Source organism: Pinus tabuliformis, chromosome 7 (assembly GCF_031772625.1).
Source record: "Pinus tabuliformis cultivar Carrire ecotype Pingquan chromosome 7, CPIR1, whole genome shotgun sequence".
Taxonomy (NCBI): Eukaryota; Viridiplantae; Streptophyta; class Pinopsida; order Pinales; family Pinaceae; genus Pinus; species Pinus tabuliformis.
In genome coordinates this window covers 236,898,345-236,925,659 of record NC_142293.1, presented here as the reverse complement: position 1 = coordinate 236,925,659, position 27,315 = coordinate 236,898,345, and the positions used below count along the sequence as shown (strand labels likewise).

General features: G+C 39.6%; 1 pseudogene; it reads left to right on the top strand.

The window, feature by feature from the left end:
• Positions 1-26,660, top strand: part of LOC149246729 (uncharacterized) — a 36,036-nt pseudogene extending 9,376 nt beyond the window's left edge.
• Positions 26,661-27,315: the final 655 nt, after the last annotated feature.

The window sequence follows — 27,315 nt, the reverse complement described above, 5'->3', positions numbered from 1 at the left end:
TGAAACTATCTGGCACTCCATTATCATCATTCCTCATCTTTTATAAAATAAACAAATATATGTGTAAGTTATAAATTAAAAATAGTACACAGGTGAATAAAAATGAATGTATAAATCAAGATACCTTTTTAAATGCAAGATAAAAAGATTTTAATGTTGATGTAGAACTTGAATCTGGATAGTTGCGTACGACATCATCCCAACTATCCTCATTCAACAATCTAACCATTTGTTCTTGAATTTTCATGTAAACTTTGTGACTGCATAGATAAAGTAACAAAAAGTTAATATAATGATATGTATAACAAATACTACCAAGAACAGCATGTTTTATTTAAAATATAATTATAATCTAGAAATAAATAAGAATATTTCAAGAAACTTACTTTTGAAATTCTTCAGACATTTCCTCCAATGATAATTCCCCTGACCTCACACGAGATAATATTGTTTTGACAATTTTCTCATCTTTCACTCCTTGCATCGCCCTCCAAGGTGTGATAGTCATATCGTCTGGAAGATGCTTCATTTCAGGAGCTAATTTACTGTTGCCACATATGAATGACTTAGACTTTTTGACCTTCTGGTTTTTAATGGCAATGTCTTCCCACATGCCAAAAATCTCATCAATCAACCTCCAAACATCTCCACTTCTAAATGCCAATTGGAAAATGTTATCAACACCTCTGAATAAATCACTATGTTTGTTGCCCTTTCCACCTTTTGAATTGGTTTTCTCTTCAATTTGATATCCTATTTCCATACAACATTCCTTTCGGAACTCTGCAGGAACTTTTGTCCTATCCCCACCACATTTTTCTTCAAATTCACTATGAATAAATCTAACCATTTGGATGAAAGTCATAGACATCCTATATTCATTATCTGAATTATGATCCCATGCCACTAACTTTGCTTCTGTATCAGATAAACCAGCGTAAATGATACATTTCATTGTTTCAAAACGTGGGTTATTAGGATATTCCTCCATCAATTGTCTTTGAGCTTCTACAGAATGGTTCCCCCCAAGCACATAATAATTGTATTCAAAACATTTTGACTTATCAAATGCTTCTTTGTTGAGAACTTGAAGTGGATCAACAAGAAGCACATAACTAACCACATGAGCATATGGATTTTACCTCATCAATGTCTTCAAGTTGTGAACATGCAGATGATGTGGCTTTCTAACTTGATATTGACATTGTCCTTCACTTGCTTTATAGGTTTGCCTGACATTAAGCTGAAATGTGCGACCACCATCAATTAAGTTTCTCTTTGTCAAATTCTCTCGAATGACATTTTGTTTTGTTTTGATAATTCCATCTTCTAAATCAGCTCCTGGTGTAATGATTTCTCTGCTTTCTTTTGAAGTTTCACTAGGTTCTTGACTGCTAGTAATGACTGCTTCAAAATCATCAACTCTACTTTTCTTGGTCATAACATTCCCACCAGAGTTATTCTTGGGCATTGTTACTTTTGGATTTTTATGGCTCTTCTCAGTTCCAATGTCATCTTCAGTAATGACAACATATGTTGCATCGTCAATTTCAACTTCATCGTTCTCAAAAGTAACTTGTTTACCCTTGCTAGATTTATCCGCCAGAGACCTTTTTTTCTGATTCTTTGGATGTAGTTTTGTAGCATTATCAATTACTTCATTTTGCCTTTTTTCCATATTTTCTTCTGACACTGAGTAAAAACTGCTGACAACTTTCATGACATCATTCTCAATGAAATGAATGCCTCCCAACCTAATTGAACAAATTTCAACGAAATTCTGCCAAACAAAATATCATATGTCAATAAAAAACAAAGTTAAAAAATATAGTGAGACACTTTAAAAAACGCAAAATATAAATATAAATAATAATACTTACGATGTTATCTGTTATCTCATTTACGATTTGACTACACAACTTTGTAGATACCTCGCTCATGTCATACAATGAATATGATAGTTGGTATTTAACCCTTTCATGTGACTTGGGAGCTTTTGTAAGTACGTAAACAACTTCAGTGTTCGTTACCGAACACATATCTACGACTCTTCCCATCACCTCAAAAATTCCACTATCATTCGGTATATCGATATATAGATATATATTCACATTTGCGCTTTCTCTTTCTTTCACATACCACATTCTTGATGGAAATTTCACCTCTTTCGAATTCTTCCAGTCTAAAATCATCTTCTTATCACTTGAGGCACTTGATAGATTTGTAGCCATGAGCTCAGGTGGAGTTCAATCACCAATGTTTCTTTTAGATGCACCTTTATGAGTCTTTGGTCCAGAAAGATTCACTGAAATTCTCTTTGATGCCATTTTCCTGAAAAATAGAAACACATAAATCAGTAAATAATAAAAACATATTGACTTAAAATAACAACGAAAACTTATCATAAATTTTAATCAACAATCGCCCCCCGCCCGACAACCTCACCCACCCGCCCGCCTCACCCGAACCCCCCTCCGCCCGGGCTCCCTACCTCTTCCCACACCCGCCCACCCCGCACCACCTCACCCGCCCGCTCCAACCCTCCTGGCGCCCTCACCCCTTCGGGTGCCCTCGCCCGCCCATCCGCCCTGTGCCCTCACCCAACCACCCGCCTCAACCGAACCCCCCTCCGCCCGGGCTCCCTACCTCTCCCCCAACCCGCCCACCCTGCCCTGCCTGCCGGACGAGGGCGTGGGCGGCCTGGGTGGCGCCTGCACGAGGGCGCCCCCCCTCATGCAGGCGCCACCCGGGCCGCCCGCGCCCTCGCCCGGCAGGCAGGGCGAGGGCACGGGCGGCCCGAGTGGCGCCTGCACGAGGGCGCCCCACCTCGTGCAGGCGCCACCCGGGCCGCCCGCGCCCTCGCCCGGCAGGCAGGGCGATTCCGGGAATCGCCCTGCTTGCCGGGCGAGGGCGCGGGCGGCCCGGGTGGCGCCTGCACAAGGGCGCCCCTCGTGCAGGCGCCACCTGGGCCGCCCGCGCCCTCGCCCGGCAAGCAGGGCGATTCCCGGAATCGCCCTGCCTGCCGGGCGAGGGCGCGGGTGGCCCGGGTAGCGCCTGCACGAGGGCGCCCCCCTCGTGCAGGCGCCACCCGGGCCGCCCGCGCCCTCGCCCCGCAGGCAGGGCGCTTCCGGGAATCGCCCTGACTGCCGGGCGAGGGCGCGGGCGGCCCGGGTGGCGCCTGCACGAGGGCGGAGGGCGGGTGAGGCCAAGGGCGGAGGGCGGGTGAGGCTGGCGGGCGGAGGGCGGGTGAGGCCGAGGGCGGGTGAGGCGGGCGGGCGTAGGGCGGGTGAGGCGGGCTGGCGGAGGGCAGGTGAGGCGGGCGGGCGAAGTGCGGGTGAGGCCGAGGGCAGAGGGTGGGTGAGGCAGGCGGACGTCGGGCGGGTGTGCGGGTGAGGGCGCCCGGGGGTGGTCGGGCGGGCGGTTGAGGGCGCCCGGGTGTGGGTCGGGCGGGCGGGTGAGGGCGTCCGCGGGTGGGTGGGGCGGGCGGGCGGGCGGGTGTTGGCGCCCGCGGGTGGGGCGGGCGGGGGGCCGGGTGAGGGCGCCCGCGGGTGGGGCGGGCGGGGGGGCGGGTGTGGCGGGCGGGGGGCCGGGTGAGGGCGCCCGCGGGTGGGGCGGGCAGGGCGGCGGGTGAGGGCGCCCGCGGGCGGGTGTGGCGGGCGGGCGGGGTGCCGGGTGAGGGCGCCCGCGGGTGGGGCGGGCGGGGCGGCGGGTGAGGGCGCCCGCGGGCGGGCGGGTCGGGGCCGGTGGGGGGCCGGGTGAGGGCGCCCGCGGGTGGGGCGGGCGGGGGGCGGGTGAGGGCGCCCGCGGGCGGTTGTGGCGGGTGGCCGGGTCGGGGCGGGCGGCCGGGTGAGGGCGCCCGCGGGTGGGGCGGGCGGGGGGGCGGGTGAGGGCGCCCGCGGGCGGGTGTGGCGGGCGGGCGGGTCGGGGCGGGCGGGGTCGGGTGGGTCAGGGCGCCCGCGGGCGGTGGGGAGGGTGAGGGCGCCCGCGGGCGGGTGTGGCGGGCGGGCGGGTCGGGGCGGGCGGGGGGCCGAGTGAGGGCGCCCGCGGGTGGGGCGGGAGGGGGGGCGGGTGAGGGCGCCCCCGGGTGGGTGTGGCGGGCGGGCGGGTCGGGGCGAGCGCGGGCGGGTGGGTCAGGGCGCCCGCGGACGGGGGGGCAGGTGAGGGCGCCCGCGGGCGGGTGTGGCGGGCGGGCGGGTGAGGGCGCCCGTGGGCGGGTGCGCCGAACGGGCGGGCGGGTCGGGGCGGGTGGGTCAGGGCGCCCGCGGGCGGGGCAGGGCGCCCATGCCGTGCGGGCGGGCGGGTCAGGGCAGCCGGGGGTGGGTGGGGCGTGTGGGTGAGGGCGCACAGGGTTGGGTGGCCCACCCGAAGGGGTGAGGTGCCCGGGTGAGGGCGCCGGGAGGGGTTGGGCGGGAGGGTGAGGGCGCCCGGGCCGGGCGAGCGGGTGAGGGGGGCGTGGGTGGTTCGACCGGAGGGGTGGGGCTCGCGAGTTAGGGCTGTCGGGCCGAGCCGGGCAGGCGGGTGAGGGGGGACGGTGTGTGTGGGCCGGGCGGGTGAGGGGGCCCGGGCCGGGCAGGCGGGTGAGGGGGGGCTGTCAGGGCGCCCGGAGGGGCAGGGTAGGCGGGTGAGGGGGGGCGCTGTTAAGGCGCCTGGAGGGGCCGGCGGGCGGGCGGGCGGGCGGGCGAGGGGGGTTATGGATCACCCACTGGTGTTAAGAAAATGAGGTTGACCGGGCCCACCATGTTCACGATTTTTCATGAAACTAATTTAATATGAAAGTTTTCAAGAAAAAAATTTAACTTACCTTTTAATTGCGAGAATTCTTCGTTGATTATGTTGTTGATAGCGATTTAGCTGCTCCACAAATTCACGACCTCTTTCAACGATTTTCAGAAAACTTGGATGTGATGTTAGTAGTAGTGATAATGAAATTTTAATATGTAAGTGAAGTTACAAGGATGTTTTACTGTACAGTTAATATGGGATAATTTGTTTTACAATATTATAAAGTGAATACTATTGATTTGTTTTACAACATGTTGAATGTGGGATAATTTGTTTTAAAATATTTTAAAGTGAATATTGTAGTATTGGAAAGCGAATATTATATGGTTTAACTATTATAATAATTGTAGAAGTTGTAGTGTACAATTTTAATTATGATTTCATAAAAAAATTTAGTTTACATTTTCCAATAAATTGTAGAACAAAGTAATAAAGGTAAATAAATTTAACAGATTTTTTGGAGGGAAATATTTTCGCGAAACTTTTTGGAGGGAAATATTTTCACGAAATTTTTTGGAGGGAAAATTTTTTGAGGGAAAATTCCATTCTTTAAGCTATATAATATCTTTAGGAGACTCTCCATTTGTATCATTCAACATCTTCTATTTGAAAGGGATGGATTGTTCTGATAGTGAAGTTTCAATTTATTCACCATCAACTTCTGCATCGCGTAACAACTCTATTCATATTGATGAACATAGCGGGAATTCTTCCACTATGAATAGAAAGTCACTTCTTCCACTTAGTCTTGATTCTAAGGACTATGAGAGCAGCACTGATGAAAGAGGGGATGGAGAATTTCAAATAAATAAAGAGTCACAGATTCCATTTAGTCCTACTTCTAAGGACTATGAAAGCCGTAGTGATGAAGAGCATGATGGTGAAGTTCAAAAGAACAGAGTGTCACGATGTCCACTTAGTCCTAATTCTGAGGACTATGAGAGCAGCAGTTTTGAAGAGCATGATGGTGAAGTTCAAAAGAATGGAGGGTCATGGTGTCCACTTAGTCCTAATTCTGAGGACTATGAGAGCAGCAGTTTTGACGAGCATGATGGTGAAGTTCAAAAGAATGGAGTGTCACGGTGTCCACTTAGTCCTAATTCCGAGGACTATGAGAGCAGCAGTTTTGAAGAGCATAATGGTGAAGTTCAAAAGAAGGGAGTGTCACGGTGTCCACTTAGTCCTAATTCCGAGGACTATGAGAGCAGCAGTTTTGAAGAGCATAATGGTGAAGTTCAAAAGAAGGGAGTGTCACGGTGTCCACTTAGTCCTAATTCTGAGGACTATGAGAGCAGCAGTTTTGAAAAGCATAATGGTGAAGTTCAAAAGAAGGGAGTGTCACGGTGTCCACTTAGTCCTAATTCTGAGGACTATGAGAGCAGCAGTTTTGAAGCGCATGATGGCAAATTTCAAAAGAATGGAGTGTCACGGTGTCCACTTAGTCCTAATTCTGAAGACTATGAGAGCAGCAGTGATGAAAAGCATGATGTTGGTTTTCAAAAGTATGGAGTGTCAAAGTGTCCACTTAGTCCTAATTCTAAGGACTATGAGAGCAGTAGTGATGAAAAGCATGATGTTGATTTTCAAAAGCATGGAGTGTCACGGTGTCCAGTTAGTCCAAATTCTAAGGACTATGAGAGCAGCAGTGATGAAGAGTGGGATGATGAAATTCAAAAGATTGGAGTACCACAGTGTCCACTTAGTCCTAATTCTGCGGACTATGAGAGCAATAGTTATGAAGAGCGTGATGATGAATTTCAAAATAATAGAGTGTCACTGTGTCCTCTTAGTCCTAATTCTGCGGACTATGAGAGCAGCAGTGATGAAGGACAGGATGATGCACTTAGTCCTAATTCTAATGAGTATAAAGGTAGTAGTGACAAAGGACGGGATGTAGCATCTTCAATAAGTAAGTCACATTTTCAACGTAGTCCTAATTCTATGGACTATGAGAGTAGCACTGGCAATGCATATGAGGAAGAATATCCATTAAACATCGAGTCAAATTTTCCATTCAGTCCGAATTCTAAGGACTACGACAGTAGCACTGAAGAAGCAGAAGATGAAGAATATCCTCCAAGTCAATATTTGAAAAGCAAGGATGATCATAGTGTGGATAACATTCCTCTTAATGATGTTGAAAAGCCTTATACAAATGATGATCAAATGATGGAGATGTTCCCAAGAAACATTGTATCAAGGAGTAGGAGCAGACCTTTTCGTATCAATGCAAGTTGTTCTAGTTATACAAGGGGTAGAGCAGAATATCTGACGAGAAGAAGTTCTATCAGTGCTCTCATTTCAAGTGAATGTTTCCAAAAAGATTGCTTGAAACATATGGATTTCAAATTTGCATTAGAAAGCAGGAAGAGATATTTGTCAATGAATAAAAGCATGCAAAATTCATATTTAGTTGGGTGCATGCAATCTACATTGTCAGGTTATGATTATCATATTGGGACTTTTTTTATCTGTAGAAAAGGTTTCAAAATGTTTCATTCGATTGGGAATTTTCGTCTCTCGAGAATTCAAGAAAATTTGGAAAAGGATCCCACATTTTATTCAGAAGTACGTCATAAAAGACAGTTTGGTCCATTATCAAATACTGCAATGTCATGGATGAAAGATTTCTTTTCAAAGCATGGAGAGTGTATGCCAAATGGAGAGACAATACATATTCCAGATAATTTTTCAAGACGAGAAATCTACAACTTATACAAAGAATATGCAGAAGGTGCTGAGGGACATGGCCAGTTTATTACATATCAATATTTTGTGAAGGTATGGAAGAAAGAATTCAACAATGTCTGTATTCCTAAGAAGACAAAGATGGGGATTTGCAGTACATGTGCTTCTCTTAAATCAAAAAGGGACAAAAGTGAAGGCTCAGAAAGAGGTAAGCGTTTATAACTTTAACTTTTAAAATTATATAGTCATCAACTATGAAAACATATTTCTTAATGAATCTCTTTTATGTTGTGTAGATTTAATTGTCAAACAACTTCAGGAGCATCGCGAACAACAAACAAACGAAAGGAAGAAGTTGTACAAGCATCGAAAAAAGTGCTATGATAATCCGAATAAATATTTGGGTTTGATAATTGATGGTATGGACCAGAAGAAAACACTTTTACCACATTTTGTTCGCACACCCAAAAATTTACAGGAGGAAAACTTTATTCAATTTCACTTGGTCGGTTGTATGGTCTTCAATGGGAAAATGTTGCCAAGGGTGTACTTCACAGCTCCAAATATTCACAATGATGCAAATCTGACCATAACTATAATTCATGATGTGATTTCTCAATGGTCTGGTAATCTTCCTGAAGTTTTGTATCTACAATTGGACAACACTTGCCGTGAAAACAAAAATCAGGTTGTTTTTGGATATCTAAACATGCTTGTTGAATTGGGAATTTTTCAGAAGGTAAAGGTTGGTTTCCTTCTTGTTGGGCACACTCATGACCATATTGATCAGATGTTCAGCCGTTTTTTAGTCACATTGAGGAGGAAGGAAGTTGGTAGCTTACCATCACTAATTGAATGTATTAAGAAATCATACATGCCACAGCCTACTTTTGATGTGTTGGAAGAAACTATTGACATGCGAAGGTTTATTCTGGGATCATATGGTGAGGGGAGATGCATTGAACAACTTAATGACATTAGCTTCCAACATCAATTTCGTATCAAAAAAATTGATGGGAAAACACTAATATGGGGCAAGAAGTATTCAACTACTACAGAATGGGCACCGTCATCAGGATTGCAATTTTTGAAGTTCATTCCAGATCATCCAATATTTGCATCAAAAATATTGTTATTACAATCAGTTGGTGAAGTTCAGAATGCACGTAGACAGAACAGGGCTATAAATTATTCTGATTGCCTGGAAGAAATTAAAAAATGTATTAGATATACATATGAGTACTTTGACATTGCTGATTCAGTTTGGTGGGAGTCGTTTTTCAATAATCAAAGTGATATCATTTCGACAACAATAAATGAAGATACACCGTTGAAAAATCCATTTATTTGGCCACATAATGTGTCGAATGAACATGAGGAAGTAAACATTGTTGAACAACAACAATCTCAAGGTATTATTAATTCTTCACAGGCAGAGGAAAGAGATATGTATATTGGTTCCAGAAGATCTCGTGCACAACGTGAAGCCATGGAAGACCTTTATAGGGGTTCAGTACAGGATATTAAGGAGGGTTGCATGATTGCAGTGCTAGCAGATGGAGATCCCAATGGCTATCCATTTTGGGTTGCTAAAGTTATAAAGGTCTTTACAGAAAATGAGGATGTTACAAGTGTTGAAGTACATTGGTATGCCACAAATACACACCCATTCAATGGTGTGTATAAGCCAGAGATGGTAGTTGACAAAAAAAATGGCGGAAAAAGAAAAAGAAAGGGTACAAATGTAAATCGCCGCCGCACAGACATATTAAAATTGGAGGATGTAGACATACTTGTTTATGACTTCAATTTAACAAAGAGAGGAACTCTTCGCTTCAAGACGATAGAGATTCTGAAAAGGTTGTTACCAGAAGGAACAGTGTTGACATGGGAGTCACCTGAAACCAGTCGTAGATCTAGAAGAATTTTGAAACCTGAAATGTTGGGCATGCATGTGGACTCAGATGGGGCACTAGTTGATGAAAGAGAAGAATATGGAACATCTTCGTCAGCATCCAGTCACTCATCTGAAGATGTGAATTCTGATGGTGTGCCAGAAAACATGAGTGATTTTGAATAGTTGTTTAAGACAGTTTATATAACTGATGTATGCATCGTATCTTCAAATAAAATTAATGTTTTCCATATGGTGTTAAATGAGAAGTTATGAGGCATTTTTATGTTGTTGGATTATATGTCTTAGTTATGATAAATTTTATTGTTTAAAATATCTACAATGCAATATTAAATTAGAGATATAAAATATGTTTTATTCAATATACAAATAATGACTTTTGAATGCATTTAGTGATGTAATTTGTTCATAATGTCATCGTTTTTTTTATTTTATAGTTGAAAAAATTTCAATTTTTTTTGTATCTAGCATGTTATGGTTGAAAACATGTTAAATTTATACTTAGGAAAGAAAAATGATATTCTACCAAAAACATTAGTGTGTTTTTTCCCGCATAAACAACTTTGTTTGACACATAGAAATTTGGTTTTATTAGCATTTTTTTTAAATACTGAAAATTGACCCTAAAAAAAAAATCATTGTTCCAGTGTCATCAGTTTCATTTTGAAGCTATATTTTGCACGAAAATTTCATAGTAAATCTTGTAGTCACTGCCAATTTTAAAACATGTTCAAAATTGACGCCTAAAAAATAAAAACATCGTTCCAGTATACACACTTTTCGTTTTGAGCACTGTTTTTGATGTTTTTTTGGGGTTTTTTGGCCAGAGTTCCTGTTTTGAGTTTATAGTTCCCGTTTCAAAGTTTACATTGTTCTCCTCCTAAATCAAACAATGACTCTCATGCCGTCGATGGCGTGATTGGCGTAACAGACACGAAATCGATAAAGGCTACATCTAAAAAGGCCCGTAAGATTTCTGGTCAAAATGCAAATGAGGAACTTCTTGCCTCGGAAGTAAATGCCATGTCGACCGACAAGGGCAAACAATTGAAGCAACCAGGGGGCAAGAAGAAAAAGAAAGGGAGAAAAAAGAAGCAGGATGAGTCATCTCCTGGAAAACCTTCTGCAAACCCTTCTGGGCAAAGGAAACCCCCTGCAGGGTGTCATATATGCGATGAGGATCATTGGACGAGAGATTGTCCACATAAAGCTAAAGTTAAGAAACTCTTTAAGAGTTCAAAAACCTCAGCGGTATTGACTGATCCGTTTCCAAACGTAGGAACCAAACTGGTTGTTAATCAAAATTCTTCCTGATCCCAAGTGCTTATGTTCTCTATCTCAAAGCAACAAAGTGATGCTTTGACAAGGAATAAAGATTACGGGAATCCACAGCTGTCGAATAACAAGGCTAATGAAAAACCTAGTAGTTCGACAACAACTTTGACCGAAGTTGTGCCACCCATCATTCCTGAACCAATGATAAAGTCACCAAAGGGAGTAGTACACAAATCGACATTTAATCCTTGGGCAAAAGTGGCACAGAATTATAATATAATAGAGGACTTGGCCCAATCGTCGTCCGCTATGTCGACACTTGAGGTACCGTAAAATTGCCCCTCCCAAAAGCAAGCTTTATTATCAGCAATAGGTGGGATTGGCCCAATGGATTCCAATCTTGTGGCCTTTGATCATAAAGGATATGACCCTCAGTTACCAACTCAACTAGCTTTCCTTATTCAAGTGAAAGCCCTCAACAAAACTGTTCATCGAACAATTATTAATGAGGGGTCATCTATGTGTATTATGTCGATGAGTTGCTGGAAAAATTTAGGCTCACCACCCTTGTCGAGATCGTCAACGACATTAAAAGCATTTGATGGACGATCATACACTCCATACGGGATTTTAAGTAACTTGCAAGTTGAACTGGGGGGAAAGACAGTAGAAATTGATGTTGAAGTAATCGACGGAAACCTCGATTACAACATCCTACTGGGAAGGCCCTGGATATATGCGATGGCCGCAATTGTGTTGACCTACTTCAGGAAGATTGCATTTCCCTTTCAAGGAGGAATTACAATCGTCGACCAACAAACATTTCTCCCCAACAGTTCACAAGTTACGGGAAGCATTCCAATGATCCATGGAAGCAATAATTCGCTTCAAAATATCGGAGTAGGTCTCCTAAAAGACCCTGCCTTAATGGGTATTTTTTCCCTACCGCCTCCGAATCTAGCGGAAGTGGCCACAGTGGAAAACCCGCAATATGAAATCTTTTATATCTAATGGATTCAGAAGATTCCTAAACATTTTTTCAGCATGGGTCATCGCCATTTTAGAAATATTGTAGCAATCAATTTTCTTAGCATGGGGGGAAAACCCAAATCAATGCTCATCGAGTGTTTGGATAGATAGGTCTAAGGAATATGGTACCTCTTCAGATCCTTGGTCGCATGTACATTCTACAGACGAAGGAATCATTCAATCAATGATGATAGGAGAGGCACCATGGGAAGATTACCACCATCAAAGATTATTCCAGCAACATTAATCATCCATCAGTTTTTTGATTTTCTATCAAATACTGTAAATCCGGTGGATTCCGAGGACGGTTCTTATCTCGTGTTGACCTCGTTAAAAAATGAAACAAGGAGTCATGAGGATAGTTCTTTTACTGTGTCAACCTCATTAAAAAATGAAACAACTCCCTTTCCAAATCAAGTCTTTGACTTCGATCTCTTAAAATCCAAGTCGATTATTTCAAAGATCTCGAAGGTAAACCTTCATTCCAACCACCGTGTTGAATGCAATCAAGCTTGGGGGGCATGCACCTCGATTTTCGTTATTATGCTGGGGGCATGCAAACTTATCACGAGCAGTGTTACTGCAGGGTTCAAGCTCATTAAAAAATAAACCCGCCACGAGCAGTGTTACTACAAGGTTCAAGCTCGTTAAAAAATAAACCCGCATCGAGTAGTTTTAGCACATAGTTCAAGCTCGTTAAAAAATAAACATAAGACATGAGCAAATATTTCCCCCCACGTTTAAGCTCGTTAAAAAATGAACTATTCCCCGGTAAATAACCATCGTGAATGTAGTACTTTAGCCATTAAAGCCTTGGTCGTGTTTGCACCATCACCTCCACTTTTGCATTGGCCAATCATTCACCTCCATTTGATTGTTTACCCATTTTGAGGAGCAGCTGCAAAGAGTGATTTCACTAGCCATCCTTGTAACACTGTCATGATTGGAAAATTCCAAACCTTACCTGGAATCAGTTGCTACCCATTTTATCACTCATTCCTCAAAAGACGAGTCTCCTTTAAGCTCTTTTCAACTGACTCGTAAAATATGAAAAGATTGCTGAGCCATTGGCCTCTCCAGCTCGTTAAAGGGACACGAAGTGCTATCTTTCCTCTAAATTTTAATCTTTTTGGACCTGAGGGATTATTACACAAAAAGATCGAGTGCTTGTTTTGTTCGGCTCGTTAAAAGTATCGAAAATTCATCCCTTTTGTATTGTTTTATACTTTTTCAGACTTAAGGGATTAGATGACGAAAAAGGAATTTCGGAGTTACCTTTACGTTCCTTTTCAGACTCTCTAAAATTGAAAAGGACTGAGTTATCTTTTTCGTTAAACTCGTTAAAAATATTAATAGCGACAAACTTGTCTATAGACGAGAACGAGTTTCACTATCGCTAGGCTCGTTAAAACATAGTGATGGGTTTGCCCGAAGGGAAAATTATAGAACAAGTATATGTTATCCTCCTCAAGCTTGACAAAAATAAAGAGGTACTGGTCAACAATGACTAGGGAAAAATTGGGAAGAAAACTTGAAGAAACTTTGTTGGTAGCAAGTCGCTCTTGAACATGACACTTCCACTCCGTGTCCGAGTCGGGTTGGGTTGTTTCATTCACCGGTCACATCACCATGGTCCCATCATACCATCCACATTTGGGGTTAATGCTACCAATCCATCACAGCAGTGTCGCCGATATGTTCAAGAGAAGTCATTCAGAGAATTCACCGGTGTCTCACCCACTACCATACATTTATACTCCATTCTTTCATGACCGCCACCCTGAACCTTATATCACCAGATCGTTTTCAACTCCATTAAAATCATTTGCTCCGTTTCGTGTCATTGATGTGGGATTCATTAAGGCCCTCCTGTGACGGATCACTTCTTGTCGACATCAACTCATTATCCAAGAAGTTGATCTAGGAACACCCCATTTAGTACTTTGAAGCTTGCATGCCTCAATGGCAAGTTTCTCACTTCCGGCGACAGGTTTACATCAATGGCCTTCGACCGAAAGATTTTCCGTGGTGTTCTACGCCAAGTCCTTTATTCACACCACGTGAATTGTACTGCAGTACCTTGAGGGTCATTATCATTATCGGTGATTCCTCTCGCACTTGTTAACAACTTACATCATTGGCTGGTAATCAAGGGATGTCTTTCCATGTTTGACTCCAGAACATCTCTCACATGGATGGACTTGTACTTCGAGTGAAGATCAAACGAGATTGAAGACCCCGGATCTAGTTTCATCCATCCGGGCTGCGATATATATTCAGGGAAATAAAGACATCAAATGTACATCATTGCTGCACACATAATCATCCAATCAAAGGGATGATGGCTCTATCAGAATCATCAGTCTACACTCAGACAATTGTCTGTCCTATGTACATGAAAATGAATTTATAAATCTGAGCATGGGAATGCCCGCCTCAGCTAGATCATGAAAATATTATGAAGATAATGTATTGTATTGTATCTTATTACAGGTCTCCTCCCAGCTTGAAAGAACTTTGGACCCTCATAATAAATCATTTCACCCGACATCAAAAGGTAAACGACCTCATGCTTTAGGGGGCAACTGTTATAGACATTTTTGGGCACTACAACCCCCAGCATGAAATGTCCATAAACCAAGGGCTCCTAAGTCCCTAAAAGTGTTGTTCTAACCCCTAAAGGAACAAGGTCAACTGATTACAGCTTCTCCCAGAAGTTCTCCATGAAAAACTGCTTAGAATTGGTCAAAACAGGATCATTTCAGCTGCTCCACAAGCCAAGTGCGTTGCATCTCACCTAAATACACTGTGTGGGTGTGTTTCATTTCAAAAATCCCTTCTGTGGGGTGCGATGGGCGAGAAATGACAAATGGCAGTGTCATTCTGCGAGGTGGAGAGGCAATGGAAGCTTCCAGAATCTTCTCCTGTGACACTTGCCTCACTCAATTCAACCAAGGATGAGTAAGAGACCATCAATCTCCAAGTGGAAGCAAGAACTATCAGAGGGAAGACACTAATCAAACCATGAGCTGACTCATCTCCATTACAGACATCTATATATGGATCCCTCATCCCAGAGATCCAGAGGCTGGAATTTTGCATATTGTAAGGAATTGTTGTTGGTTTCTTGAGACAAACATCAGATTGTTGGGTGATCTAAGCTTTGTTTGAGGTGAAGAGGAGCTTCTTTGCTGGGAGGTTGATGCTGGGTCAGAACAACTGGTTGTAACTCCTCTTGGCTCTTTCTTGTTTTATCAATAAAAGCTATTCAAGTTTTCCTCCATGCTCTTGTGTCATTGATGCTTGTTACATTTGTATGGTCAATTTGCATCTGATCCTAGATTGTTTATGATTATAGATCCATGTCTTTGTATAGTGCTATGCTTCTATGATCTTACAGGTACTTTGTGAAGCTGGGCGTGCAAGGGAGCAGGTAGCTAAAGACTATCAAAGAAGAGGGGAATCAAATCAGGAGATTAGCGCAAGACAAAGGTTGGTCTTTTTGTTCCTCTCTATCTATAATTCATAAAAGAAAAACGAAAGTAGCTTTTCTCTGTTTGTTTCTAAGGCAGTTGTCACACCTTAGTGGGATAGAGCAGTTCTATATAACACTTTTCCTTGTAACAAACCTTCCTTCTGTTTACCTACAAGGCACACCAAGTCCTGAACCACGATCTTGAAAATCATTGTCGAACCTCGAAAACAAACTCAAGGCGTGATAGAAGCCAACTCTACTCTCTTTCACAAACAAAACCACCAAACCAGAATCCTGTCATAACCAAGGCTCATTTGCAAACATGGCAGAGTCACAACTTCTTTATTTCGTGGTTGAGTGGATACCTACAAAATTCATACTCCAACCACCCAACCACCCCGGGAACATAAGAAATCCACACACAAGACTTGAAGAAATTAATAATTCAACGAAATCGATAAAACTTAAAGGAGACCATAAGCTCAAAATGTCAAATGACTGAACACTTCAAACTTCCTCTCTTCGCCATTGTCTAATTAGCCTGACAAGTACATTACCTCATAGCGAAATAGGTTGACACACAGACCCCAGATCCCACACGCTCCACCACTGATTTTCTCCACTATCAGACCCTTTGATTCCACCTTGTTTGTTGCTTCTACCCCTCACAACTTGCTTCACAAGGGATGGCACTGCTAAATTTTCTACCCTACATGCAAAAAAACTCAAAATTCTTCCAAACCAATAGCCCCATAACCTCCTACCAACCATAAATTCATAAACTCAATGCTTGAACCATTTTAATGCCCAACGCTTCTAGATACTTCGACGTCTGTCTGCCAAGAGAGGCATTCCCAACACACTTCATTTATGCCAAATGTCACGTAGACCAGGGTGGCAAGATCCCCGCCGTATCCGAATCATTACCTTATATCACCCCCCATCAGGGAAATAATAATAATAATAATTTAAAACAAAGTTCTAATTTAGTTCATTTTTATGATTTTTTTTATTCTTGGTAATGCGAGACGTATCATGAAATAAGTGGTTTGATATTTCTCATGAAATGATGTTTATATGCATTACAATTTTAGATAATTATGCTAACTTTATTAAAGTTATAATATACATAACATAAATAATGCCACCAAATATAAAGAAATTAATTATTATGAAATTACCAAATAGAAAAACGAATGGGCCACTATTATGAAATCATGAAATAAAAAACCAAATAAGTAACCTCCATAATGATCGATGTGACATAGAGGCTTCTAATCACCTCCTATTTAGAGTCACGTATCCTACTCAAACATGTGGGTCAAGTCTATTCACACATTTCATGGTTTACATGCTCTCTCTGGTAAGCACTCTCTCGTGTTCTCTTCTTGTTTCTTTATTCTTCGTCTTTTTTCTTAGCCCCCACGAGCATCATTTCTATCATGAGAGTTCAGGGTTATCCTTTGGTTGTGTGGTCAACTCGTGGAAGGCTCCAAATGGGATGTTTCCCATACCTCTCGGCTAGATAGCACCACTCTTCTAAATTTCTCATAATTGCTAGAAGTTGACATCCCACCTACCAAATCAAAAAAGAAAGGGATAATTAAACACAAAAAAGTAGGAAAATTCCTCATCCCCTCATAACTTTCCCTTAGTGAAGCTTGTATCCCAATCACTAACATTCATACAAGTTGCCATCTCCTTCGACTTTAGCAATACATAGGGGAGGGACACCAGTTATTGCGCACCCTCCATGCCATGATCACAAACCATGTGATCCATGCCACATAAGTTGTATAGTGCATGTCGAGCTGGTGGAGCCACCTGCTGTGGTGGGTGGGAAAGTTAATGCGGAGGAAATTGGCGTGGTTTATGGTTTTATGTTGGGTGTTTTTCGGAAGTGGTTGTTATCATTGTGTCATCGTTTTCAACCGCAATGTGTGGGCACTAAGCTACCTTGATATTTGTTCGACCTACCTCCTTCTTTGGTCAACCTACACTATGTCGTTGTGTTGTTGGAGGGGTGTCGTTGTTTCGCCTGCTTCGGGGGGTACCATTATTCCTGTCATTGATTCGACTAGTTTGTGGGGGTTTAACCATTATGTTTGTTCTAATTATTGATTATGCACCATGTTCAATGTTTCCCCATTCTCATGGTACACATTGGAAATGTATATTAGGCTATGATGGAGCCCACATGAGATTTCATTCAGTTCGATGGTGCACATGTAGGTTTCGGGCTCTAGCCAATTTTCATGAGCATAAGTGGGAATGACCAGTTTTATCCATGAAATTTTGTCAAGTTTTTTGTAGTCTGCTCCAAAATTGACTTTACCATATCTCTGTTGGATGTAATCTATGGCGAGGTGCTAGAGTTTTGATGAATATTGCAACAACGTTTGGGCATGGCAGTGACTTCATGGTTGGCTCTCTAATATGATATCTTATCTTACAAATTACCACTATCGTTTTTATCAACACATTCCATCCATATACTAGGATTTGTAGTCCATTCTTGGGTGTTTTGAAAATGTGTTTTCAGATGTAAAATTAACTTAGGGTTTTTAAAATTATGCACAATTGTTTGTAAATTATATTCATATGCACTGTAGGGTTTTTAAATGTTTGTCTCAGAGCTTCATTTTTTGGATGTAAAATGTATGTAGGGTTTTTATAAATGTTTGCTTCTCAACCTGTCTCAGAGCTTCCTAAGCCCTATATCTCAGAACGTCAATGTAATCTTTGGGAGCCTATGTTTGCTTGACCTGTATCTTTAGGTGTTTCAAAAATGTGTGTTTTTGGATGTAAAAATGTATGTATGGTTTTTAAAAAATGTATGTAGGGTATTTTTTAGAAGTTTGTTGCTCGACTTGTCTCAGAGCTTCTGGAGTTCTATGTCTCAAATCACGCGATGTAATATATGGGATCCTATGTTTTCTCGGCCTATATATTTGGGTGTTTTAAAAATGTGTGTTTTTGGATGTAAAAATATATATAGGGTTTTTTAAAAATGTATGTAGGGTTTTTTAAAAATGTTTATTGCTCAACCTGTCTTACAGATTTTGAAACCCTTCGTCTCCAAGCACTGATGTAATCTTTGGGAGCCTATGTTTGCTCAACCTGTATCTTTGGGTGTTTCAAAAAAGTGTGAATGTCTATAGGGCTTATGTATATCAATAAGTGAATGTTTGTAGTGACTCCAAAGTCTGAAAATAGGTGAATTTTACTTTCCATTTCTCCATTTGATTCAGTTGTGCCAACCGTGTATGCCTCTACTCCTCTAGACAAAACTACCACAAGATTTCTCAACACTACCAATATTCCCAACTCTACTAATATTACATGAACCTCCTCCTTTATCGAGAATCATTTCACTAGTGGAAGCAAAGGTAATTTGTTTTCATGCAACTATTAAACTCGACTAGGTTAAAAATTTACACACCTAGAATGGTTATCGATACTTAGAGGAAGACTATATTTTCCTTTCTAAATATGCATTGCCAATTTTTCTCATATCTACATCCTTTGCACTCCATCAAATAATATCTTTGGGTGTTTCGAAAATGTGTGAATTTATGCAGGGCTTATGTTTTTCAATAGGTGAATGTTTGTAGGGTCTCCAATGTCTGTCAATATGTGAATTTGATTTTCCATTTATCCATTTGATTCAGTTGTGCCAACCTTACTTTTCACATGTATACTATAATTTTGTTTATCCTTGCCACCCACTAGAAAGAACTTGGGTCTCTCCTCGTTCTCCTCAATAGGAGGATCAAATTGATGAAGGAGGCACCTCCATTTTCAGACCTTTCCATCCCACCTACACTTGCTACAAACTTGTTTCACGTCTGGTGTTTGAGGGTCATGTTTTTTTCTCTAGTCCCTGAAACTGAGAGACCATCATAACTTATTTTAAAGGGAATCATCATTGAATGAGGGATGCTACTATGTTCAATGCATTCAAATATTTTCATATGAATTCCATATCTATATATTGAAATTACTTATTTCAATTATTTTTTGCTAGATATAGTAATTATTTCACTATTTTCCAATTTGAAATGCATATAAATATCTACAATAATATTAACAACCAAAAATTAATTCTTTGGTGTTTAGTTCGAAAAAGTAATTATTTTATGTTTTTGGTTCACTATAGTTGTAACAAGAATATAGATGATTAGCCATATAAGCTTATTTGTGTGTTTGTCTTGAATTTTATGGTCCTCACCTTTACTAGGCATGTATATTGTGTTCATTAGAGATGGTTTCATATTTAGTAGGTAAGCCATGTTAGGTTGTTAATAAAATGATAAGAATGAATTCATTTCAATATTTTATTCACAGATTATATATGAGCCTGAGGGAATTGAATCACTCCAAATCTTAATTGTTTCTCTTCTAAGTTTTATTGATTTAGAAAGGAATACCCTTAGTTACATTTAAGGTGAAGTTTCTTGTCAAACTATAAACATATACTATTTGGGTGCATGAGTGAATATCCTAAGTGGATGCACGAGATAACACCCCATGTTCTACTCAAATACAAATGAATAGAAGAGATAAAGATGGTTGAATCAATCATATTAAAAGCAATTCAAATTTACAAATACATAAAGATATATCAGTATATATATATATTTTGAAACATTATAATCTACACATGTTAAGATGGTAGAACATTGGGAGAGTAGAACATTACAATTACTTTTGATTACAATGTCGCAAACATTATGGAATAAACTGACCTAGGATTTAATAAAAAATTGTCAAGTAACAAGAAATAGAGGCAATTCTTACAAAATTCACATCCTAATGTGGTTGCATCAAAAAAACTATGACACCCCTTTGCTTGATGGCCTCTAGAATCTTCATTGCCCAACCTTGTTGAGTTCCCTACTTGAGCTAAGTAGGTTTGCCTACCTAATAATGGTTGATTATGATGTGTTGGATTGTTTCCATATGATTGACTCCAATTTTACCCTTGTAGCCATGGAGGAATTGAGTACCCATAGACCACACTTGTGCTACTAGCCCCTACATTAAGTGGACGTGTCTAATAATCGTACATAGGATTGACACCTACACTAGTAGGAATGTGGCAAGTGGGAATATGCCCATTTTCATAGTGAGGGACTTGGATGTTTATGAGGTATTGGAATAATGGTGCATTATATGCAATATGGTCTAATGTGTTTGGAATCATCCCGATTTCATTGATTGTGCTTGTATCATTGTCAACCCTATATGTCATCCCTTGTTATTTTTGAAGCAATTCTTGAGCCTTTCTAGATTCCTTTTCCATCCTTGCCAAGTATTTTTGAAGATCCTTCTCTTGCCTTACTTTCTCTATTTCAAGCCTTAACTCTCCTCGACATTGTAATGCAAAAATCCTTGCTTCCTTTTTTGACTTGGCTAAATCCTTCCTTTTTCTGTTTAATTCTTTAATTTCAAGTTTCTTTTGTTCAGATTGAACTAATAGTTTTATATAGTCTTATGAGGTGAGTAACTATGAGCTTTGGCCCAAAAAATTACTATATGTTGTTCCTTTCCTTCTTTTCATTGAAACTCTCTCTACTGGTAGCTTTAGGAACAGACCAAGTAATTTCTCCTTCCCTGGCACTTATTGCTCCTTTCTTGACACTTGTCTTTCAGTATCTGGGACAAATGATTGAAATATATTGCTCTCCTCATATGATTCCTCATTATGTACAATATCTTCTTCCATTGATCTATTGTCCACAAAAAAATGAACAATTTCATTGTTCAATTTTATTGGTTGTGAAGGCATGTTCATACTTTCTTCATTGGTTCTTCAGACATTATGTTTGTTCACATTCATCATGGCTTCTTCCAACCATGATGGTGTGGTTACTTGGCTTGGAAACATCAATTGGTCAATGGTGTTTCCTGGTGCAATATCAACAATGTCATTTTCAACCAATTTTTAAACCACATTCTCATTGTCAGTTTCATAAACAACAAAGTCATTAAGAATATCACATGCAGAAGTTGCATGTGCTTCAATTGATATAACAACCTCCATGTTACTTTCAATTGGTTTATTATTATATTATGTTTCACTTATATGTTCATCACCATCACCATAGAAATGTCCTTGAGATAGGGAAATCATATTATCATATGAAACTTCATCTTCATGTTCATCCACTTCTTCTTGTGCATCAACATGTGCTTGGACATTTCCTTCTTCCTAACCATCCACATCGAATTCCTTGATACAACCAATATCATGCATAAGAGCATCATAATTCAGTGGCCAAATTCCAGTCCTCCTAAATCCAACCTTCATATTTGATGGTGTGAGAGCCCTTTTAAAGGATTTACTTGCAAGCTTAGCTAGATCAAACATTTTCACCTCAACCCTTGCATTATTTTCCATCCATGAAGCTCACTCTAACTAGAAATAGTTCTTGAAAGTCCAAAGCACACTCACATTAAGGGGTTGAAATCTACGAGTGGTATGAGTAGGTAGTGTTAACAGGGCGATGCCCAAATTTTTAGCTTCCTCAATTGTTTGCACAACAATGTGGCTTGCATGTTGATCTAGTAGGTGTTTATTTTCATGTGAGACACCACCTGATTTAGATGCAACAAAGTGAAAAATACAATTAAAAAAATAAATAATTAGTCATCCATGCATGGGGATGCATAGCTATGCATGCACCTAGTTCACAAATTTGTATGTAGTTTTTTAGTTGAGTTTTACCCTTGAATAGATAAAATCCTAAAATTGAAGCACCAATTACATTAACACAACATAGAATAGTTATCCACTTCCCACTCTTAGGAAAAATATTTGGCACATTTTGGCTCCTTCTCTTGGCAACTTTATGCCACAATTTATTCCTTCCTATAAATCTATTTCCTCATAGTTCCTTATATGTTACGGAGCATAAGAGTGTTTCTCGTATGCATTAGAAAGAGTGTTCTAGAACTTAGACACAATTGCAGGGCATAAATTTAAAGCTTTATCTATGTGAAGGCCCTCGATTGTACATAATGCAACGTCTAGATGCCTTTTTAAAAACCTAAACCACCATGATTTACCAACAAACCCATCTCTGAATAGGTTTTAACTCCCTTGATAGATTTGACCAACTGTGGATTTTAGTTGTATCAACTCCGGCCCATGTCCCAATTAGGTCATCTCCTTACACCATTGAACCACCTTGGCCTCCTCCTCTTCAGTCATAATTGTAAGAGGCCCTCTAAATTTTTTATGAGTGAGCCCATTTATCAAATAGTGTATTGACGAGGAAGAAATACCATTGTTTTTTGTAGATTCCCGAACTAAATATCCATTAAACTATAATTCATCAATTGCAACTAACATGTCTTGTTTTGTCCATCCTCTTATAATTCTAACCTTATTAGTTGAACTTGCATATTGAACTATGGTTGATGGTGGTTTTGTGGTTTATGGTGGGACAACATCATCTTCTGTCGCTTGGTCATCCTCAATGACATTGTTGTAGCATTGTTGACATTAACATGATCTACCATGTCCTCATCGAAGTGCATCGTAGTTGGGCACCCCTAGTTACTAGCCTCCTTATTTTCCTTGTCTGAGAAACATAACTCTTTCCATAGCTACAACTACCTACAAATTTATTACATGCATTTAGTTATCAACAATATATTATGCTATCTTATAGAAAGGTTGAATTTATGCTTTCCTACAAGTTATTAGTATTTTTTCTTTCCTATAGGAAATTAACAACATGTTAGTTTATTTACAATTTCTAGTATATTGCAATAAAGAATTTGCAATAACATGGATTAAAATAGAGACATAATTCATAATTAAAAAAGTCTAATTAAATACTGGACTGTCACACGTATACGACAAATTAGTCTACACTCACCCCAATAATTACAAAAGTAATAGCTTAATACATTTCCATACATATTCCTTTTTTACAGTATCCTTGTAAAATCAAATCTATGAGAGAAGGAATTCATTATGTGCACTGGTGTAGGGTTCTAACTAACCATCTTGTAGCTCTTTTGTCAATCACGTGGGAAGTCAAATGGGGAGATTTTAAGTTTATGGTTTTGTTGAAGCCTCGAAAATCATTGCAACAACATGAGGGATGACCACCCGTCCAGACCTTAAAGCAGCGCCTTTTCCATTTGGAATGGTGGTTCCGACTGGTTCAACTAGGTCCAGTTACCTTCTCTCAATCTCCAATGGCTTTAAAATATGACTTTCATTCACCAATGGAAAAAAGACATCAGATCATCCTTCTTGTTGATCAGGCAAGAAAGTGATCCTTAAGTTGATTTAGGGCTCAGCCAATCCACTACTAAAGTTTGCCTCTTTGGGAAGAGGACTTAAAAGAATGTAGAAATTAATCTAAATGCAAACTTATTCTAAGATGCAAGCAAAAGAAACTATCTTAATCCTATCTCAATTAGGCAGATATAGATCTAACCCAACCAAGAGTAGGTATTTATAATATTGGGATTGAAATGTGTCTTGTTTATAATGAATATCGTGTTAATGAAGTAGTTCAATTAACTGACATTATGGATACCAAAACACATCCTATTGAGACATTTTAACTAAAATAATCAATCAATCAACACTCAAGAAGAAGTTCTCAGAATGATCTTGATCATTTAATCAGTGACTTGAATAATTAAATAATAATATGCAGAAAAAGTTCACAACATACCACTATTTATTAATCAGTATTAAAAGACAGATTTATGAGTAAATAATTACTTAGAAATAAGAATTTAGCCCATAAGAGCATAAATAAATAACAACATAAAATAGAGGCAAATTACCCATACTGAAAAAAGTGCACAAATATGTAAGTAAATTGACACAATTCTTGTTATCATAAAATAAAACCAGCATTTAAAATAATAGTATTTGAAATACCAATTTATTGAATCCATTTCTCTAGCTCCAGTCTCTAATAGTCCTTTACAATGCCTAGGCTTCTGCTTTCAAAAGCAGAGCTACAATAGTGCAAACTCTGTTCATTATACATAACTCAGGATGTAAAAGAAAAACCTCAATAATCTCCAGATCTGAGATTCCACTCCTCCCACCTACAACTCTAAATCCCTATTACAAAAGTGCTTTTAGAATTCCAGAATTGCAGAGGAGAGCAGCCCTTATTACATTCTGCAATCTGCTATTTATAATATTTGCAAAGGAATTCTTGAGATGAAAGTTTGTTGAAGGTAAATTTGTCAAATCCAATTTTATTTGCTCAAAAATTCTAATCTTCAATTGCTGGAGCATTCTTATTGACTGAGATCTTTTTCTCCATATCTCTTCTACTGTTTTCCTGCAAAAAGAAATCAAAATGAATTAAGATGCAACAATAAAATCAAAATACTATTTCTGGCATTAAAACAAATCCAATCAAATTTAATTTAAATAAATCATTGAAAATAAAATATAAGCTCTATTGATGCCTGGGATGGTTTAATTGGCCAAGGATATTATTGATGAGTGAATCTGCAATTAGAAGAGGCTTAGGACAAATGAAAATGCAGAAAATAACTCAGAGAATTGATTTTGTTTTAGAAATTCGGAGCTTGATCTTCTGCATGATTTTTTATCCAATTAATGACCAAATCTATTAGTGAAACCTCCTCAGAAATGTTCTCCTTGATTTTATCTTTCCAATGAGCTGTCCTGAGCCTTATTTGGCCAAGTAAAACTCAGTCTATGAGCTTCCAAAGTTGATAAGTCAAATCTAACATAAATCTGGAAATTCTGTTGCTGGGTTAAAAATCAGAATTTTAATTAAAAATCTAATCCTAAATTAGAATTCTAATTAATTCTAATTTAATTATTAATCATAAACTAAACTAATTATTAATCTAACTAACTATTATAATTAACTAATATAATTAACAAATTAATCTAATTAATTAATTATAAACTAATTAATACTATTCTAAATAATATTTAAATTTAAATTTAATTTAATTAATTTAAATGTTATATTTAAATTAATTAATGTAAAATTAATTATTTAAATTAATAAATATTAAAACTAATAAAAATAAAGTAACCTAACTTACTTCCCTCATATTGTAACGTACTCATTTCAAAACAACGGATTAATGAATGAGCCCAAAGCGAAAGTCAACTTTGACTCATCGCATCGGAGTAACGTTGAGTTGGGTTCATAAAGTTTGTATAAGTTGAAGACTCCTGATGCGATGGAGCATTTGCATTGAAACTTAAACACATGGTATTTTAAACTTTGGTTAATGCTTGAAGAGCCATCGCATATCGGTGATCGGGGAAGGATGGTGTTCGGGGTTTTGTTAAAATATTGCGATAAGAAATATGCGATGCGATATAAAATCTTTTTTATTTTATTTTATATATATTTTATATATTAAATTTTATTTTAATTAAATTAATCATATTAATTTAATTAATTCGAAATTAGTTATGAAATTATCTAAACTACAGCCACTCCGAAAATAAATAAAAAGAATAAAAATAGCATTTTTAACCCAGACTAGATAAATGATGGGACTTCAAAGGAGTACCATTTTCAAACCAGTTGACCAAATGAGGCGAAACAAATGTCAATGGGAAGCTTATAAAAAATTGATTCTAACAAATCAATCAAAACAAGAATACAAAGAAAATGAAAAATTAACAAAAGCATAGGATAATCAACTAAATAAAATTGTTAAAAGGTGTTTAATCAAAATTTTATAGAAAGGGTCCCCATTATTTGAAGTGAGCACATCAATAATGGGGGGTTTGTGTTTTTACCACAACAGGTTTATATGACTACAAAGAAATACAACCACATCACTCTCAAGACTGTTGTCCATTACAATTAGTTGTAAGTATATTGGATTACTTGTAGCAAGCAGCCAGTTGTATCTGATTGGGTATTGATAGCTTCTAAAATATTTCCTAGTAGAATTGGAGATAAACATTTTAATGCTTATGAGATAAGGACTTTAATCCAAATACGAAGAGTAACAAGAATTTTGGGTTTGGTCGTTGTTTTGGGCATATTATTAATGGTATTTGATTGTATTGAGGCTAACATAGTCACAACAAACCAATGCATTTCAGAGCTACTTTCCAAATTTGGACTATCGATTGGGTTGATTCCTGACTCAGTCAATAACTATTCTCTTGTAGATGATGGGAGATTGAAGGTTGAGCTTGCTAAGCCTTGTTATGTCTGGTTCAATTACCTTGTCTATTATGATAAAATTGTCATAGGAAAGGTGAGCTACAAGAAGATCACCAATTTTTCTAGTATTCAGGTCAAACAATGCTTCATATGGGTTGTTATTACTGGCATGGAAGTGGATCTCCCTACCTCAAACTTCATATACTTCAAGATTGGCACAATTTTTAAGAAGATTGAATTTTCCTAGTTTAAAATTGTTCCAACCTACAAGGATAAACTTGGAAAGGAACCCTATAACAAGGCCAAGTTTGTAGTCAGTCTAAGAGATATTTAGTGATGGGAGTTGTGTTGAATAAAATTAAAAGATGATTGCATTAGTACTACCCTGGCCACAAACTCCGCTCCTTTATAAATTACTGCAAGTTTCAACAAAATGACATTTTTAGGCATTTAGATCTAAAATGAACAAGGTTGTGAATATCTGGGTGGTAAAATATCATGTTGGAATATGTATTTGGAATACAATCATGCTATATTAGCTTAATTTTTCATTAGGAAGGTTTTGTAACCACCTCCTCCCACATTTACCCACTTCCACTGGTTTACCTGGGATAAACATGAGCTGAGGGTCACTATGATAAAACTCAACCTCCTTTATGACCTTAAAGAAGTGGGGTCGACAACTTAAGACCTTATTGACTTCCCTCAAGTGTTACAGGACCTCTAGGAGCTACCCAACCCCTCTAGGTGTCCAACCCCTGAGCTAACTCTCTTTTTCACTGACCTAGAGCCCTATTCGCTCCCTTGAAAAGGCCTCCAAGCAACTGTAAGCCTCCAGTCACTCCCATAGGCCTACTACACAACGAATATGGACTTTTCCAATTGAATTTATGCTAGTGACCCCAAATTTTGAGCCACTTTTTTAGGGCTAGGACTCAGGCCTCTGTTGAGAATTCCATGAAACTTCCATAGATGATGAATAACATGGA